This window comes from Ambystoma mexicanum, chromosome 2q (genome assembly GCF_040938575.1).
Source record: "Ambystoma mexicanum isolate Mex_15411 chromosome 2q, UKY_AmexF1_1, whole genome shotgun sequence".
In the NCBI taxonomy this organism is placed as follows: Eukaryota; Metazoa; Chordata; class Amphibia; order Caudata; family Ambystomatidae; genus Ambystoma; species Ambystoma mexicanum.
The window spans coordinates 491,627,584-491,646,765 of record NC_090924.1 but is presented as its reverse complement, the minus strand read 5'-3'; the positions used below and the strand labels follow the sequence as shown (position 1 = coordinate 491,646,765).

At 45.5% G+C, this 19,182-nt stretch overlaps 1 long non-coding RNA gene across 1 annotated transcript in view; it reads left to right on the top strand.

Moving 5' to 3' along the window:
• The first annotated feature begins 7,817 nt into the window (after nucleotides 1–7,817).
• LOC138568980 (uncharacterized) overlaps nucleotides 7,818–19,182 on the top strand; it is a 131,382-nt gene continuing 120,017 nt past the window's right edge. Inside the window, exon 1 of the long non-coding RNA XR_011303035.1 lies at nucleotides 7,818–8,540. This is a non-coding gene — a long non-coding RNA (uncharacterized lncRNA). The remainder of the gene's footprint in view (nucleotides 8,541–19,182) is intronic.

Genomic DNA, 19,182 nt, shown 5'->3' with positions numbered 1-19,182 from the left:
GTGTAGAGGGAACACCTGGGAGGACCCACACGTGCAATTCACGTGTGCTGCTCCCCGCGCACCCCTGTAATACACGTACCCTGATGGAATTGCGTGTGTAACTTCCCGCGCACCCCTGTAATACACGTACCCTGCTGATGTTGCGTGGGATACTTCCCCCGCACCCCGAAATACACGTACCCTGATGAGATCGCGTGTGTGACTTCCCGCGCACCCCCAAAATACACGTACCCCGCTCAATCGCGTGTGTAACTTCCCGCGCACCCCCGAAATACACGTACCTCGCTCAATCGCGTATCTAACTTCCCGCGCATCCCCGAAATACACGTACCCCGCTCAATCGCGTGTGTAACTTCCCGTGCACCCCCGAAATACACGTACCCCGCTCAATTGCGTGTGTAACTTCCCGCGCACCCCCGAAATACACGTACCTCGCTCAATCGCGTGTGTAACTTCCCGCGCACCCTCGAAATACACGTACCCCGCTCAATCGCATATTTAACTTCCCGCGGACCCCCGAAATACACGTACCTCGCTCAATCGCGTGTGTAACTTCCCGCGCACCCCCGAAATACACGTACCCCGCTCAATCGCGTATTTAACTTCCTGCGCACCCCCGAAATACACGTACCCCGCTCAATCACGTGTGTAACTTCCCGCGCACCCCCGAAATGCACGTACCCCGCTCAATCGCGTGTGTAACTTCCCGCGCGCCCCCGAAATACACGTACCCCGCTCGATCGCGTGTGTTGCTTCCCACGCACCCCCGCAATACACGTGCCCCGCTCGCACAGGCCCAATTGCTGTATGTTGCCACTTTTGTGATGCGCTGGGACTCTACTGCCTGCCTTCGTGTGGCGGACGTGTTTCAGCTTGTGCGTGTCTTTGCCCTATTCGATTCCATGAATACGTGTGTTCGAGTGCGTGTGGGCGTTCCGTCTGCTTCCCTGCAGTACATCCCCAGTTACGCCCTTATTTTCGCGCGTTGTTCCCCATTCCGCGTGTTACGTCCCGTGTCCCGCCCACTTTCTGGTGTATGCGCCGAGGTTATGCGCTTTCACTGTGCGCGTCGCGCACGCCTTTCGGGATGTTGCAGTGACTTGTGCGCCATGTACGGGTTTGGCGCACATCCCGAGGTGAACACGCGCAGGGACTTCCATGAATCGCACGGGTGCGCGTGCGCCTGTTTTTTCCGCTTGCGCCTGCTTGCGCCTGCTTGCGCGAAGATTTTCGGCGCACATTTGTTCCATGAATCGGCCCCATAGTTAGAAGGCCTGGAGCCAACCCACTTTAGAAGCCAAGTATTTAAGGGTCACCTTTAGCAATCTGTAGAAACGGAGGCCAGGCAGGACACAGTACCTTAAAGAGAAAGTAAGCTCCAGCGGGGGCAGTTGTTCCTGGCAGTGGTTGAAGTTCCTGGTTCCGACCAGGGGAAGAGAAGATCTCGTTGAGGAGGGTACGGAGAGTCATTGCACTGCACAGGTAGAAACCAGCCGCGGAGTTCCCGATTAAAAGGTGTAGTTCTTTTATCCACGGTCAAAAGTAGGGAGCTGGGCTATCCGGCCGCCAGGGTGCTTGGCACGGGCGATTCGACCAAGAGACGTCTTTGGAAGGCGAAAAGGGTGAACTGGTTGATCCCACCAGCTCAGGGGAAGAAGACCCGTCCAGTAGAAGATCTTCTCTTGTCGTCGGGAAAGTGGTGAGGTAGTTGCAGCAGGGCTTCACCGGTGGTGTCGTCATTGCAGATAGCTCAACTTCTTCCCTCTTCGGATTCTTAGGTCCTGTGGTGACTTCTGAAGTTCCAGTCTCAAAGGGCCTGGCTTTATGCAGAAAAACCCCCATTCATCAGCCTAGCTGTCAATCACACATGCTAAGTGGTGAGCCGGGCTGCTCACCACTGAGCCAATCAGAGTAGAGTGCGACTTGAGTTGCTAAGGCAACGCAGTCCAGGGTGCCAGTTCCCCCTCCACCCTTCCTGTAGAACCCAGACAGAGTGGCACCAGTTGGAGGGCTTCTGTGGAGAAGCCCGCCAAAATAGTGGAACAAAAGGCTCGACCTTGGTCAGAGTTAGAGAGACGGACACAAACGCCATTTTAGAATCGAGTTCTGGCAAAAAGACCCAACCGGTGATTTAATATTAAATAAATAAACCGGCGGTATCTTCAACATTGCACCAAAAAGTGGTGCGTTTAAAATCAATGGGAAAATCCCATAGAGAATATTCCGGTGGAATATTTCACATGGTATCCACTGACACCAGCCAGAAACTCGACGAGGGGGGACGGATAGTGCCCCCTCGAAAACAGACCCAGGGGCAATCGAATTATCCCTTACCATACTTCCACAATATGATGGTTTGTACTGGTTCTGTTCACAATTTTGGACTAGTAAAGCCAGTGGTGACTTTACATGGCCTGGGAGACAATAGTCAGTCCCAGGGTATGGAGTCTATGTTTGGGGGTCACTATGACACCCTTGTGGTACTGCACTGAGGGTGCTGTGTACCACACATACAGAAAAACAGATGATACCCTATGGAGTAAAAAGAAACCCCATAGCCCATAAGCACATAACAAGTCAAAGACATACCTCAAATCATGCCTAAGAGTGGGAGTAAAAGAGTCTCACTCTTAGCAGGAGAAAATAAGAAACCCCAAAAATCCAGCAAAGCTGCTGGGGGACTCACTAGGTTTGGGAAATTAGCCTTATAAGAGAATTCTCCCTAACATGGGGACACTTTGAACATTATTTTCAGGGCCACTTTTGGCTCCCAATCCACCCCTGTCAGTTGTAATAGAAATAAAGATAAACTAATATTTCCGTTTTTTAATAAACATTGTTTATTACATTTTCAAAGAGAATTCAATCAGCAACAGAAGAACCGCAAGCACGTGAAAATATAACAAGAACATGCCATCAACAGTAAACAATCTTTACATACAAAGAAGGGAAGAAAAAATAAAAATAAAGGGGTCTATGGGCAGTAAAGGGGAGGTAAAGAGATGAGGGGTACCGAAGGGGGAGGGGATTAGGATTAAACATATCATTAATTGAAGACGTCCCAAATGTCAGAGTACTTGTCAACCTTTCTCTTTACCTGAAAGGATACCCTCTCTCTGCCTGAAAAAATTGATAGACCATGTAACCATCCATCCACAGAGGGTCTAAGGTCGCTTTCCCAATATTTTAGAATGTGTTTCTTTGGCATCAAAATGGCTCTATAGTCCCAAAAATGTAGACCAATGGATAGCTTAAGCCCAACCGGGAACACGCCCAACACACATCCTAGGGACTACGAGAAAGTAAAAGACCCAAAACTAGATCCACACATAGGAGGACATCCCAGAAGGACTGGACTCTCTGAAACGTCCAAAATATATGCAGAAAGGTGCCCACATTGGATTTTCAATTCCAACATATATCATCTTGATTAGGCCTACACTGTTTCACCCTCCAAGGGATCTATAAAGATAATGAGAGATCTGCTGCTGGGTGTATCTCAGGTCCAAGTCAAGCTTAAACCTAGGTGGACCCCCCACATATGCGACCCCATTTACCATCAGAGAGCACACATCCCAAATCTGAGCACCAAATAGGCCCTACCATGTTCTGATGCAGTACTACATTCCACTGGTGCAAGAAACTTGTACAAGAATGAAGCTGAAAGCAGCTGCTCTAGGCCAAGGAAAAAACCAAGGGGACACTATGCAGAGAAGCATTCAGGGGTGAAAACAAAGTCCAAAAAGGTCACATAGCATACGATATTGGGGAGCCTCCGAAGACCGCAACTTGTATTTAAATCACAACAATTCAAAGGTAAGCATGAAAACACTGTCATAAACTTGCCCCAATTTCCAAATACCTGCTAATTGCCATGAAGAGCAGGAGAGAGTGCATTTGTCAATCCTTAATGCTGGGTTCCTCCACAGAGAAGAATCCAAACTCAACAGGTATCTTTAATCACAATTCTTACAATTTCGCTTCCACTCCTTCAAAACGTGTTTTATTAACGGTGGAGTTTGACCAATGGCCAGTTTCTTATCCATGCAAAGCAGACAATTCAGGGGGACAGGGCAGACAGACTCTCTCTCTCAATGGTAACCCAGTTAGGGCAGTCAGCTTGATCATCCCTGAGCCAGAAATGCAAGGTCTGCAATGAAAAAGCAGTGTCATAAAGACTAATATTGAGGACACAAAAACCACCCAGGTTCACAGGCCTCAAAAGAATATATTTTGGGATCCAGGACTTCCCACGCTCCTCCATAAGAATGTGCAGAAAATCCTGTCTGTATCACAAGGAAGCTCACTCAGGAGAGGAAGGGGAAGCATACTGAATATATACAGCAATTTAGGAAGCAGGGACATCTTAATCACATTAATGTTCCCCCATAATGTCGGATTCCACCTTTCCTGCTTAAGACGTAATACATTAATCTCAGCAATTTTAAGCCAAATATTCGAAACAAGTAATGAGCCAACTTTTCTAGTGACAAGTATTCCTAAATACTTGAAACCACCATCTGCCTAGACCTCTTATTCCAAACCAAGGAGTCCCATGTTGCACAAGGACGAGATCGGAAAAAGATCAGTGTTTTAGAAACATTAACTTACTATAGTCAGAAACCTGGCCAACAGATTGCAAGGTAAGGAGCAATTCCTTAAATGAAAACTCTGCGTCTGAAAGCAAAACTAGAAGATCATCTGCATATTAAAGCACCTTAGAAATGCAATCCCCATGGAAATTCCCTTAATATCCTCATTCTTTCCGATTACAATGGCCAAGGGTTCTATAAATAGAACAAATAACAAGGAGACAGAAGGCAACCCTGGCGTGTACCTCTACAGACAGAAAAGCGCTCTGATATGCAACCATTAACCATAACCTCAGCCTTACCACCATTATATAGTGACTGAAAAGTTGCAAAAACCGTGATCCACAATTTACCCTGACCAAAACCTGACAGAGAAGTTTCCAACTAACCCTTTCAAAGACTTTCTCTGTATCAATACTAACCGCAAAATAGGCCTCAGCCGAATTCCCCCTGAGGTGGACAACATCCAAAAGTTACCTTAGGTTGTCATGACTGTTCCTGCCAAAGATAAACCCTGTCTGATTTTGGTGAACCAGTTTGGGTAACAATCAATTAAGTTACACAGCATAAACAGAATGATCCTTCCCAGGTTTGGGGATCACAGCAATCATCGCAGTCCTCACAGAGTCAGCCAATATTTCATAACAGTAGAAAACTGTAGTATCTTGGGTGGCAGGAATCATCAGGCAGTAAGCAGGGAACACTCCAGAGCCAGCTATATGTAAAAGGTAAGCTTGCTTTATTGTTTCAGTGACAGAGAGGAAGGTATGTAAGGAGAGCAGGTAACAAGCTTCGACTCCCTCTGGCTATCCATCTCTTTATCCCTTACCATCATCAATGGACCCTAGGTGCCACCTAGGTTCCAAACCCCTCACTGCATTCCAAGGTCCACTCCACTGACACGCACACACACACACACACATACAAACACACACACACACACACAGCTCATCCTGCCAGGTGCTAGGCCACTACACATCTCCTTCCTCAAAAGAAGGAAACAAAAAGACTCTCCACTTGCACATAAGGATTAACAACATACATAGGAACTAAAACTCCCTTTGTCCTGGTCTGGCCCCAGAACCGCAGGGCTGCCACCCCAGAGCACAGACTGCGCTCTATGAGCAAATAGACTTCACTAACACTCGCAACCACCTAAACAAAACCTTTCGCCTTCCGTTCAGGGCTGCCGCACCCAAACCCTAGAATTGCCACGTCTAGGCACAACCTCACCCACCGTACAGAGCACCCCAGTCTCTGCAGTGCGACCAACCAGTCTAGCGTCCAAAAATCCTTTAGAGCCTTCACAAAGAACTCATCATAAACACATGGGAGGTTTCAAAATAACTCGCACTAATTTAGAACGGACCATTTAACAGCACCACTAATTACTACTAATAGCACCTCTCTCCAACACACAAAATAAATGAAAGTCTGGAAAGTGACTCACAAAATAAAGAGCACATAAAACAGTAACGCAACCACAAAAGACGTGGTGCGTAGAGAATGCACAGACTGTAAATACTGTGCGAAGACTGCACGCAAGCACAAAAAGTTAAAAAAATACGTGCTTGCACAATAAATTTGTAATTTATAAAGTTGGTAAATAAACATTACTCCACTAAAATCACTTGCCAGTGTCTATCACTTCAACAGGTCGAAGCATGTGTACATGCAACCTGCCTCTAACTCAACTACTCTGGCATAAAACTCTGTGTGCCCCAAAACTACTTAGCTAAACTCTCAATAAGGTGTGCAAGGAAACTTCTAGCCTACTGCTCAGAGACGCACAACCTGGCTACACGGACTTTATGCTAGGAGCGACAACCATTACACCTAAAACACCACTCTAAGTGATTCAACAACTGCACTGGAGACAGATGTGGGCACCTACTCTCTTCCCTGCCTCACAAACCCCCCCACACATAACGTGCCAACCACGTTTGATCAGTCTCCAAGATATTCCAGCAGACACTTCTTCCTTGAGTGCAATGTAAACCTCCAAACTCTCCACCTAGGATTTAACACACTAGGGCGCTATGACTCCAATTGCGTCCCATAATTCTGCACTACTCGTGCAAATAACCACAGTTTCAATCTATGGTGCCACACCAGGCCAGCATGTGCGCCACAACCTGTAACTCCATGTGTGCTACCCTCCAAACACGCACATACAACTTCAACCAAATGTAATGCATGTCACACCACAACATGCACATACTCACTCACACCATCATTAAAACAAGCACTCCAATACACATCCACTCAGCACAGACACATATGCTTTAAAACAACGTGTATAATTAGGGATGTACAGCACTAGACAGACACAGTGGTGATCAAGCACCGTTCCGTTAGTGTGCACTTACATAACTTCTATATTGCATATGTGAACATCCCACCTAAATCACGAATGTCATCATTCAAGAAAATATTTTGTGTGACCCATGACTTTTCTTAACACTGTGCAAAACATTTAACTTTCCTACTATATTGCACGTAAGCATCATTAAATTAGCAAACTAATTTGCAACCTTATTCAATTATCTAGCTTCTCATAAACTCTTATTGCAAATTACCAACATAAAACATTAGGCACTACCCCCATTGTAACACCGCATCTAAAAGCACAGTAATTCTTCTAATATAACTTTTTCCTGTCATTGCTTAATGCACCGGGGCACACAGTACTCTTTTAAACCTTGGATTAATTAAAAAAACGTGTTGGGAACACACTGCAATAATACTTCATACAGTGAATGCTCAGCGTAGTGTTCTTCCTTGAAGCAAAACGTAATGTCATTACTCCGTCGCTTCTATAACCTAAGCAGTGCACATTACATTGCTGAAAATATTTCAAAACAAAACCGGCACATTGCTTCCACAGCAGTCCTCAAACTGAAACTCAAATTTACATTGCAGGCAAGAAACCTCTCAGCTCGGCGGCAATGAAAGTAATGTCATCATGTAATAACAATTCACAGGTCACGCCGGTAAAGATAAAAGATAAAAATGCATATATATATTTATTTATTTTAGCACCATCGCTCCAATGCAGAGTACGTCGACGGCACCCAGCTGTTGCTCAAATCTGTCCATTGTCCATTCGCTTCATTTAACTTCATGATTGGCGCGATGGAGAGAACACAGAGTTCTGACGCTGAGAAAAGCTGATCCCTTCCACGTACATCATCCCGCTCCTCTCCGTTTGCAAGCCCTTTCCTCTAATCTTCTTCCTCGCTGAAACTTGTTATCATCTCCGAACACCAATGTAGGGACAATGGCGCAGGGCCAATTGCATCCGTTCTAGCCTAGCAGCAAGGCTGAAACACGGAGCTCTGCTGGGCGCGGGCCACTCATGACCCCCAAGGACCCTCAACAAATCCCCAAATCTTCACCTCCGGGCCTCCTGTATAATTTTTTCTGACACAGTTCAGGTTGGAGTGGATTGGACTTCGAGTCGCATAATCCTCTTTTGATTCTGCTAGCGCAACGGCGCTCGATGCAGCCTCAGTGTCATTAATGATTTAAGCGGTCACTGCCAATTCCTCTGGTCATTTTTCACATAAATGGAGCCACTCTTCTTAATGCTCCAGGACAGCCACACATCACAGAATGCACTTTTGTGGCACTTTTCACACCACTAATGCCACTGCCATCCTCCTTCTGACATTTCCTCCAATGCCCCAGGGCAATTTCTTCAATCTTCCATCAGCTGACTCTCTCCTGGCCATTTCAAACCTTTGACTTACTTTTCAACTGCTTCCAACTTCCTCAGGGTCTGCAGCTGCTCACAACACATGACTTTTCTTCAATTCAGTTGCTCTCCATCTTCCTCATCTGTGTTCTCATTAAGCCATCTTGTCGCAAAAAATATGGTATCTTGGGTGGCAGCAATCATCAAGCAGCAAGCAGGAAACACTTCAGAGCCATATATATATATAAAAGGTAAGCGTGCTTTATTGGCGCATATCCAGCAGAGTGCACCAGGCGAGTGCTGTTTGCTGGACCGTTTTTCTGTGTGAACCCTTGTGGAATATTGGAGAAACCCGACTTTAACTGCGTGCTTGTATAAAACATTAAAGATCACAAGAGCCACGCCCCCTTCCCAGAACACACTATGTCAGAGGCACTATGTTTTGGGATAGTGGTAAAATAATATTCCCTTTTGATATGGTTGATATCCTGAAGATAATAAACAAAATGAAATCATCAAGAACCCAGGGGCCGGTTGGGCTAACAAATATTGTTATCAAATGCAATCTGGAAAAAAAATGTGCTTAGGTTTTCCTCCAGCTGTTTACCTCTATATGGCAAAGTGGCATCATCCCAGATAGTTGACGCAAAGCAATACTAGTACCGATTTTTAAAAAGGGAAAAATAACTTGCCCCAATAATTATTGACTACTAGCTATGGCTGATACTAGTTGCAACATTTTCTGCTCTCTTTTGTTGGAAATCATAAATAAATGGATTGGGTAGAAACATCTATTATGCCCACAACAAACTGACTATAGACAGGGCTATAGCATCCTAGATAAGATGGTAATGTTGCACCATGTTGGCACGGATACGATAGATAGAAAGGATACCAAATTATATGTGTGTTTCATTGATTACCCTGGAGCCTTTGACTGCGTAGATAGGGATAGACTCTGGAGTAAATTAGCGAATTTGGAAGTTAGCCTTATAGTATTGTATAGTATTGTATTTTTTAAAAGCCATGTATTCTGAAAACAGAGTTGCAATTTGTGCGGGTAAGGGAGCTAATATATCTCGTGCTATCAAGACTAACATGGGGTTGAAACAAGGATGTGCCACATCTCCCGTCCTATATAACCTCTATGTGGCAGACTTGAGGCAAAGACTTGAAACAGTAAAACATTATCCGCCTAAAGTTGGGATGCTGCCATTAGTTGGATGACGTATGCAGATGATCCGGTCATCCTGGATAAAACCCTACTCTGATAGGATTACCGAGGATGTTGAATGCTATGTATATATATGTGAAAGATAATTATTTATGCATCAACGCTAATAAAACCAACATTATGGGGTTTGAGGGACGTAAATCCAGGAGGGAAATGTATGACTTTAAGTGGAAGATTGACACAGAGATCTTAGAGGTACTTGACATTTACCCTTACTTGGGAATTCCCATTATGAATAATCCTCCCAGGACTTTCTATCACAATGTTGTAGAAACTAAGGTAGTTAAAAAGTGGAATGTTATGAGGAAATCTATGGCCAAAAAGGGGGGCCACTCTGTGGAAGGCTTCCTAGAAATATAAGAGTTTTATTGTACCAGGAGCATTTTACGCACTGAAGGCCTTAGGGGGCAAATACATAACTGGTCTGGATAAAATAGAGGGAAAACAATGGAGGCCAGTTTTGAGACTGTCTAGGCCCCTACCAATTGAAGCCATTAGATGTGAATTGGGCCTGACTTCACTGAAGACATTGTGGAAGATACGTTGCTGTAAGCTATATATTAAAATCATGGTATGGGAAAGTAGAAAAGTGGGCCTGATGAGTATGATAGGTAGGCATATGGACGAGTAACTTAATGAAAGACAGTTCCTTGTTCATTCTTTTCTTTTTTTATCTCTTTATCTATCTCATTTTTCAAAGTATGACAAATCACAAACTAGACAATCCTTTTCATGGTAATGGAGACCTACATTTCAAGATATATTATACATATAGTATCAGACAATTCAGTTGTATAACAAGTAGTAATCATAACACTTTCCTAAATAAGCTATGCAGATCCCCCATATTATTATAGTTATCCATCGCACACAACATGACCGGACAAGACATCACAATCAGACATCAACAAACAACAAACAATATATATATTTTTTTTTTTTATTATTTGATTTAATTGTATAATACAATTTTTACAAAATGAGAATGTAATCATCCCAATCACTTGTTCGAAGATCACTAACAGAACGGCGTGAGGTCTTATTATAACCTGTGTTGCAGTCACACCTAGTTCCCACTCCAATTCTAAACCGGGATCATGCACAGGGACCACGACCCCCATAAATAAGGGGGTTAAGAACACCCAATTGGCTATCCAGCCCATCCATGACTACGGTCAGGTAAGCAGGCCAATCTCTTGAAAGAACCCTACCACTGCAATCACCCATGTAGTCTTTTCCCCACTTATGAGCCGGCACCACCATTCCTCTTCCTCGTAGGCGTATAGGTTTTTGAACAAATGTCCGAGGTGTCTCTGGCGGGGGCCTGTGACGCCTAAGCAGTTGAGCAGGAGGTGTCTTGTGGTTTCCGCCATCTCTACCTTCGTGCAGAATCTGCATGTTTCGTCCGGGGCCAGTTTTCTACGGAATAGGACTTCCCTTGTGTGAACAACGTTAAGGCGGATTCTTAAAAAATTCATCCTAAGTTTAGAGTTCGGTCCTCTTAATAAGTAAGGTTTAAGTTCATTTACTTTGGACAGCTGTGGAATAGGGTCTGTAAACAGCTTTGAGGCGGCAGCTTTTTCCAAGGTGTTAATCCAGTCTTGATTTAATAATCGAAATTTCACCTTGGACGGGTTATTAATTAGTTAATCTTTAGAACTTCCTGCATTCTCTAAGATTAATTCGATCTTTACCATCCAACTTGTGAGCATTTTACATGATCCAGACAGTATTTCATACTGGATTTCTTTCATGATCCCTGCAGGGTTTGGAAGTAGGCACTTTCGAAGTAGCATTGCTTCATTACGGGAGACAATAGAAGTCAAAGATTGTAGGGAAAGTTCTCTTCTTATTATCGCCATTGGTAGCGAGTCAGGAAGGTTAAGAACCTTTCTCCAGTAACAACCTTCCACTTTTAGCCAGAAAGATGTTGGCAGATTCGGTAGGGCTTCTGCTCCATATGTAAGTGTTGGAATCACTTTGGCCTTGTAGAAGGTTATCACAGGGGTCATGGTGAATTTACCATATTTTTTCAATATTGCCTGAGATTGAGAGGCGAGGAGTCTCGCCTTAGTCATGATGTTCTCCTGCATTATTTTTTCCTTGCGGTTCTTGCTGATAGTCACTCCCAGGTATTTAAAGCTGTCTACCAATTCAATTTTGGTGTTATTTACCGCCCATGTGAATTTCTCTGACTTCCTTTCATTTCCTCCCAAAGACATGATTTTGGTCTTTTCCAAGTTCATCAGGAGGTTATTCTCTTTGAGGTAAGAGTCAAGGTTATTTATCTGTCTTTGGAGGCCGATAGGGGTTACATCAAAGAGGATTATGTCATCCGCGTAAAGCAGTCGTGAAATTTTGCTAGCTCCCAATGTCGGTGGAAATGTCCGGACTCTAGCTTCATACTCTTTGAAGTCGGCCGTGTAAGCGTTATACAGGGCGGGAGCTAGGGGGCATCCCTGCTTTACCCCTCTTACTGTCTTCATCCAGGTGGACAGAAGACCTTGGTTGTTGAGTCGAACGCATATTGTGGTATCTGTGTATAAGGCCTTTATGGGTTCCAGTATTCTTGGGGGACAGGCGTGGTGCTGTAATTTATCCCATAATCGATGCCTATCTACCCGGTCAAACGCCTGGACCAGGTCGATAAATGCCATGTAGATCTTGGGGCTGCCTTCGAATACCTTGGCTTTTAGTGTGCTCACTGCCAAAACATTGGCCAGGGTGCCGACGTTTTTCACAAACCCCGCTTGAAAGGGATCTGACAGACCAGTCGCCGAGATCCAGTTCCTGAAGTTGTCCAGGATTAAAGTCCCAAAGAGCTTTCCTATGGAGTCTAGAAGAGCAATCGGCCGATAGTGTGCAGGGTTGTCTTTACATCCTTTTTTAAAAATAGGGACCAAAATCGCTTTCTTCCAGGATGATGGAATGGTCGAAAGACTAATACAGTTTAAAAAAACTTCCTGGATGAAAGGGGCCCAAAATTCCGATTTGTTCTTTATATCGAAATTGGTTATACCATCGGGTCCTGCCGCTCTGGATCCGTTAAGCTGAGTAATTTTCCCTTTAATTGTGTTCAGATCCGTTGGAATATCCCACAGTTCTCCAGAGCTAGGTATCCTGTTCTCTATAACCTTATCCCGGAGTCCGTATAGATTTTCAAAGTGAGATATCCAGGCTTTTTCGCCAATTGTGTTTTGTAGTGCCTGGTTTGCTGATTGCGAGTTGCCTTTAATCAGTGACCAGAAGTCGCGTACCTTTTGGCCACTAATGGCCTTCAGCATGTTTTCCGCGTCTGTCTGGTACCTATTTGCCTTGGTTGATTTCAGCCAAACTTTGTAGGCTTTTCCTGCCATAGCGGCTTCGACCTTCTTACTAGGTGACATAGTTTTTGCTGCCTCCCGTTGAAGTTTTCTGACCTCCTTTCTTCGGGTAACTAGTTGTTCATTATATGTGTGAAGTGGGGCTTTAGATCCGTATTGTAGCACTTTTTTTTTTTTCCTGTGATAGACTGTGAGTAGGGGGAGATATTCGATCCTGCTTGATGGACTTAGCTGCTTGATCAGTTTGTGTTCCTTATATTGGTTGGTTAATTTGGAAATAGCTACTTCTGACAGTCTCAGTCTTATCCCGCTTTGGTTTACTGACAGATCCTGTGCGCCGTGCTCCTCCTTTCTTCTCCTTGACTCCCACGAGAAAGTTAGTAGGTTATGGTCGCTGTGCTGTGTTCTTATAGTTGTAAGGGGTGAGCACAGCGGCAGGAAGCTCTTGGACACCTGGATGTAATCAATTATTGCTGTTTGGTTTCCTCTTTCCCAAGTTGGGGTGTCTTCAATTTGCTTATCGGTCCTTTGCCCCAGGATATGCATCTCTCTTGTATCAAGGAGGTTGTGCCACATGCTGTTTCTGTCTTGGGGTTCTTTGGAGTCGAGAGTTAGGTCCGTATTCAAATCTCCGGCAATGATCACATCGCTCGAGGTAGATGTTATTAGGAAGTCATCTATAAGGCTCTCAATTTGTGTGAGAAAAGTGTCATTGTTCACTCGCTTTGGGTTCCAGTATACGTTAATCAGCAGGATTTCTGATTTATAATTGCAGTCTGCAGGGCCTTTCGGCCTATCCCACTCCAGAAGTGTTGCCAAAAAAAATTCTGATGCCACGAGTGTTTTGGACAATGAAAGTCCAGAACCCGCTCTTAGGGCCGTAATGAGGCCAGATCTAGGCCTGCCTCTCTCCTCTCTAAGGGCGGGTGAGTGTGCCATTTGAAAGCCGTCCAACGTTGGTGGCTCCATTAGCCACGTTTCCTGTAAACATAAAACGTCAAAGCTCCCCAAGTTGACATCTGAGGAGACCGTTAGATGGTTGAAGCCTCTGGTGTTCCATGATCCCAGTTTTAATGATGTCTCCGGGACTTCTGTAGAGATCGATGCTTTCTCAGAGGAGCCACCGAAGAGGGCGTCTAGTGGCTACTTGTTATTGTTTCTCCTTCCTTCCCCAACAGGGAAATTTTTCCCCGAAAGACTACTGTCTAGTTGCGATATGTCCTCGGCTTGCGGTATATCCTCGGCTTGCTCCACACGTTGAAAAATTCTTGGGGTGGGGTTTCGCGTCGAGAATGGAACCCGGGCCGGGCTTCTCTGCCCACTCCTTCTTCTTTCTGTGTCGCGTCGATTAGTCAGATTGTTAAGCACTCTCTGAGAGCGTTTTTCATCGTATTTGCTGTGCGTTTCGGGCCTTGTAGGGGTTTTGTAAGGCACCGAGTCTTGGTCATGATCTTGAAGTCTGGGTCGATGGAAGGACCGCTCCCAGAGCGGCGAGGTAGATCTATTGCCCTCTTTAGCAATTAGCAAGTCAAAGCCCAAGTTATATAATCTATCTCTTGCTTTCCAGATTTGATCTTGAATGTAGTTCGATCCAATATGTAGGTACGAACTATCAGATCTTCCGTTAGGGTTCTGTTCCAAAATATTTATGTCTTTTGTGACATCGATATGAGATAACCGACTCTTCTGGAATAATTCGAGTAGTGCCTTTCGATTTAGTGTCCATCTATCCTGTCTTTCTTGCGTTCTTTGGAGTTTGAATGTTCTTGTCATCATTTTTCTTTGCCCGAGCAGAAGTGGGCTGTAAAGGCGAGTAGATCTGCCCTCCCGCCGACCTGTACCCGACAAGGTGTGGACTCTGGATCTATAGTGACGTTTGGGTTTATCTGGGGAAGGGCTTCTGTACTTTCTACTCTCTATTTGGGACCAGGGATTTTTCGCCCCAGGGGAGCTGCGGCTTTGATGTAGGTTTCGGGGGTGGGCTTCCAGTTGGTTTCTCCCATGGGGTCTCTTACCCAGCACTGGGCCTGGGTTCTTGCTTACTCTTCTCAGGGGCAGAGTGGTTTTTGCCACAGTCCGCGGAGAAGTCGAAGGAGAGTCAAGAAGCAAGGCCTTTGATTTTGGTTCGTCCTTATCTCCGTTATCACGAGTTTCCGGTTTTTTTCTTTTTTGGGCCAACGCTTGGGGGATTTCTGATTCAGATTCCTCAACCGTGTAAATGCTCATATTCAGTAAATCAATTGAGCTGCTGGAGCCCTCTCGCGATCTTTCTAGACTCCGAGAAGTCGACCGCATCTTGTCTGCGGGTTTTAATTTGAAGACTTGACGATTTTGAGTTGGTGGGGTAGTTTTTCCTTCGTTCCTCAAGACCTTATTCTCAGGTTTAGCCTTTTGTGTGGGGTCTATCTGAGACTTGTTTTTTAGAGCTTTCTTCCCCTTAGCGATTAGGTTGCTTTGACCTTTGTGTTGGAAAATTTCGTAGGTAGATGGGATTTTCATCGTGGAGAAGTCTATTGGTTTCGCACATGATTGAATAATTGCGTTTTTTGGAAGGGAGAATGCCACTGATCCATTTTTCTTTCCTAATTTACTGAATGAACGACTCAAGGACTGGCCATCCTTTATGATATTTTTCGGCTGGTCAGCAGATAATGCCGGAGAACGGGGTCTCTCTGTCAGCCGGTTCCCCTCCTCAATATCCCCTTTCTCCTCACGTCCTTGGGTCGTCACCATAGGTTCATTCATCCCAGGTCGCTCTATAGTTTGTGTCCCTTGGGTGTTTGTTTGCCAGTTTGCCGAGCTTAAGTTGGGAGTGGCTGACTTTTCAACGGGTCTTGATCGAATCTCAGCAATCGAGGTTTCCTTGTCATCTCCTTTATAATGTAAGTGTGCAGTGATGAAGCCCTCTAGAAAGGTCAGTTTGGTGTGCATGTGTGCAATCAGAGTAGTTTGATCTTTTAAAGTATCACTGATTGCTTCATATAGTTTCCCAAACGGGGCCAATGCAATGGTGACCGAGGACAGCATAGGCATGAGATCCTCTTTTTTCAGGGGTATTTCTTGCTCTTCACTGGGGGGATTTTCTCCTTGCCATCTGGGAGCCATCTGAGGGCCCAGATCTTTGGGGTATCTCGAGCTTGTATCATTTGGGGGAACATCCCCTTCTGTGAGTGCTTCAGGACTAATCGCTATGGGTTGAGGAAATAGTGAAGCGGGTGCATTGGGCGAAATAGGAGGGCCCATTTCCGGGGCTGGGGGCCGATGTGACTCTTCTGTTGGGGTTTCCAACGTGCCCAAGCCCACTACTTTCATCCTCGTATCGGATAAGTTGTCAGTAGGTAGGGTCACCCTTCTAGGGGTGTCACTTCCAACTGGTATTGTCTTGACGTTTAACTGGGTTATGACCAGCTCTTTGTTCAACCCGTCACTAGGTGCAGGAGCGGAGCCAGGTACTGGGCTGACCTTCCCGGTTACTGCATCTGCGCCCATACTAATTGGATTCGGGGTCTGGTTCCATTGAGTCGGCAGGTGTGAAGAGTTATTAGCCACTTTCTCTGGAAAAAGAGTCATCTCTGGGGGAGGGTTCAAGTGTAGAAAGTGCATTGCTCTGTCTTCCACTATGGCCAGCAGTTCTGCATCTGAAATATCATGCCGTATTGTATCTTCCGTTCGTACTTTTTTCCCAAAAAACTCTTTCAGAGTTGGTTTTGATTTTAAACCTTGGAAAGTGGAGAGTTTTTTCCCCCCCACCTGCCCTCTTTTATATGGGGGTTTAGCCCTTACCGTTCTGCGAGAGGATATTTTATGACTGCCTCCCGCCATTTTCGGCGAGATGCCGATTCTCTGGTCGGCATTTGTTGCTATGCCCATCGCGTCTGGTCCGCTTGATGGAGCGAAGGTCAATGAGGGTGTGGGGGGGTCGTTTCCACCGGTGTTCAACGCTAGAGTGGTCAGCCTCGAGGGGGAAGCGCAGATTTGGGCGTCCCCTTCTTCTGCGACAGTACCCCTTATCTCTCGCACCTCTTTTTCTGCCTCTCCCCCCTTACCCGCGGATTTACCCAATGCATGGGAAGCCGATAGTAGGACACCTGAGTCTGGGGGTGTTCTCAGCTCCTCCTCACCCTCTGTGTTGTGTATCATGACCACTATCCGCTTCTCCTGGGGTGCGGAGGGAAGTGACTCCTTGGTGCCCCCTGGACTTAGTACTTTCCCCACAGGGGAGTCTGTAAATTGAGGCAGGTGCCAGGATCCCATCACCCTCATCACTTGAGCGGGCGAGTTAGGATGCTCAGGGCGTACTCCTTCCGCTCCTTCAGCGCATAGAGGGGCTATCACCTGGTTTGTTATTCTTCCACACACGATTTCTCGGCCCGGAGCTGTGAGGGAGGATAGTGTAACTGGATGTGTAGGGGGGGGCACAGGGCACGTCGATGTTACTGTAACAGCTTGAAGATTTTCTAAAACTCGTCCCGCCATTGGCGCTGTTGTAGCCAGGCAACCCTCCACACTATGAGATTCAGTCGGAAGAGACCTAAGGTCACTTACTTCGTTCGTCTCAGAATGCCGAATGGAGTTTACCTGTGCTTCTTTTCCTGCTTGTTTTATTCGGGAAATCCGCTGCAATCTCAGGGTTGCCAGTTGCTCTACACTTTCTGGCGAGGTTGCGCTGTCCTTGTTGTTACACGGTGGCGGGCGAGGTTTGCCGTTTCTTAACACGCGCATATCCTGGTCCTCCGCCTCAGATTTCCGCTTTGCGGGCTCCTCTATGGCTGCCATCCTCCGGGCCTGAGGGGCAATAGGTCGATCTGCACACGAGGTGCGTTCGTTGCAGGCTCGTCAGGCGGTCACGCGGGCCCGCGGACTGCTGACTGCCCTTGTCAGTCCCTTCGCGGTCCGCTTCGCGGAGGGCTGGATGTTTGTAGAATGGAGGGCTCGGGACACGCCTCTGAGCACACGCCTCCAACAGTAGAAACAGTAGATACTGAAAAGGTACTCGAACACCAGCACAGCGTGCAGGTACTGCTGACTGCCCTTGTCAGTCCCTTCGCCAAACAATATAATTTCCTAATTAATCTGTCTCCTACTAAATCGCATACATCTATTCCCTCAGAAAACATCTGCACTAGTCATACAATTCCTCAATTAATCCCCAAGTTTCAGTCTAATATTCTTCATGCTTTTGTTTTTTGAGCATTACTTTTTCATATCTTGATAACATTCATAATTCTAATAGCCATCCTCCACCTCTGGCTTTTTCCTTGATTTTGGTAGGGTATCCCTCAAAACCAAGTCCATTCTATTAAGTACTTCATTCCAATAGTCAACCACTCTCGGACACAACCATAACATGTGTAATAATTCACTTCCATCACAACCACATCCCAGCACTTATCATCATCTGACAAACCCAATTTAAATATCTTTGCTGGAGCCCAGTACAGACGGCACAGAATTCTTTGCTGCCCGTACCGCAAACTCAAATACATTTTTGACTGCGTACCGATTCTCATTTAGGGGGAGGTGAAAGGAAACTGTATATAGATTTAAAATCTCTCCTTACTGAAAGACATGAAAGAAAGACCAGTAGCCTGCAATATTATTCGGTCATCCCCATGCAAAGTGTCAACGTACCTGAAATGAATGCCGGTGGGCAGGCCTAACGAAGATGCTTGGGAGAGGCTGCGTCCAGTTTGGGAGAGGGAGTTGACCAGGGAAATATCAACAATGTCCATTCTTTCCTAAACGACACTGGTTTTTAAATATATGTATAAGCGACTAAATACAAAGGCCATGGAATGGGATGTAATTAATAAAGTGGCTATATTGTCAAGAAAGACAAGAATTTGTCTGTTCTCCCTTGTCTTCACCCCTTAATGTGCACTTGAAAAAACGGCAGAATCGTAGTTAGGCCTATTTGCTGTATCTAAACTGTTAAATGTATCATATTCTCTTAATCTGTCTGTGCTGACCGTCATCGTCTCAGAAATTCAAGGGCTCTTAGCGTCTGTTGTTTCTCCCCGTGTTCCCTCCCTCCTTGAGTGCTTTGAAACACATGCATGTGTATAGGCGCTATATAAATAAACGTTATCATACCATACCACACCAAGAAATGATATGCTACATATAGTTTACATGGGCTACATACCTCTACTCCCCTACAACAAGGAATTTTCGAGATTCATTACCCTCCTTCGATTTAACATACTACCATGCCCTGAGTATGTGGGAGCGTGGGCATTTGTACCTCAAGATGAATGAGTATGTAGGTTTTGCCATAAGGAAGTAGAGACGATTAGACATCTTTTAACTGTCTGTAATAGCCTTCAGGAATGGTAC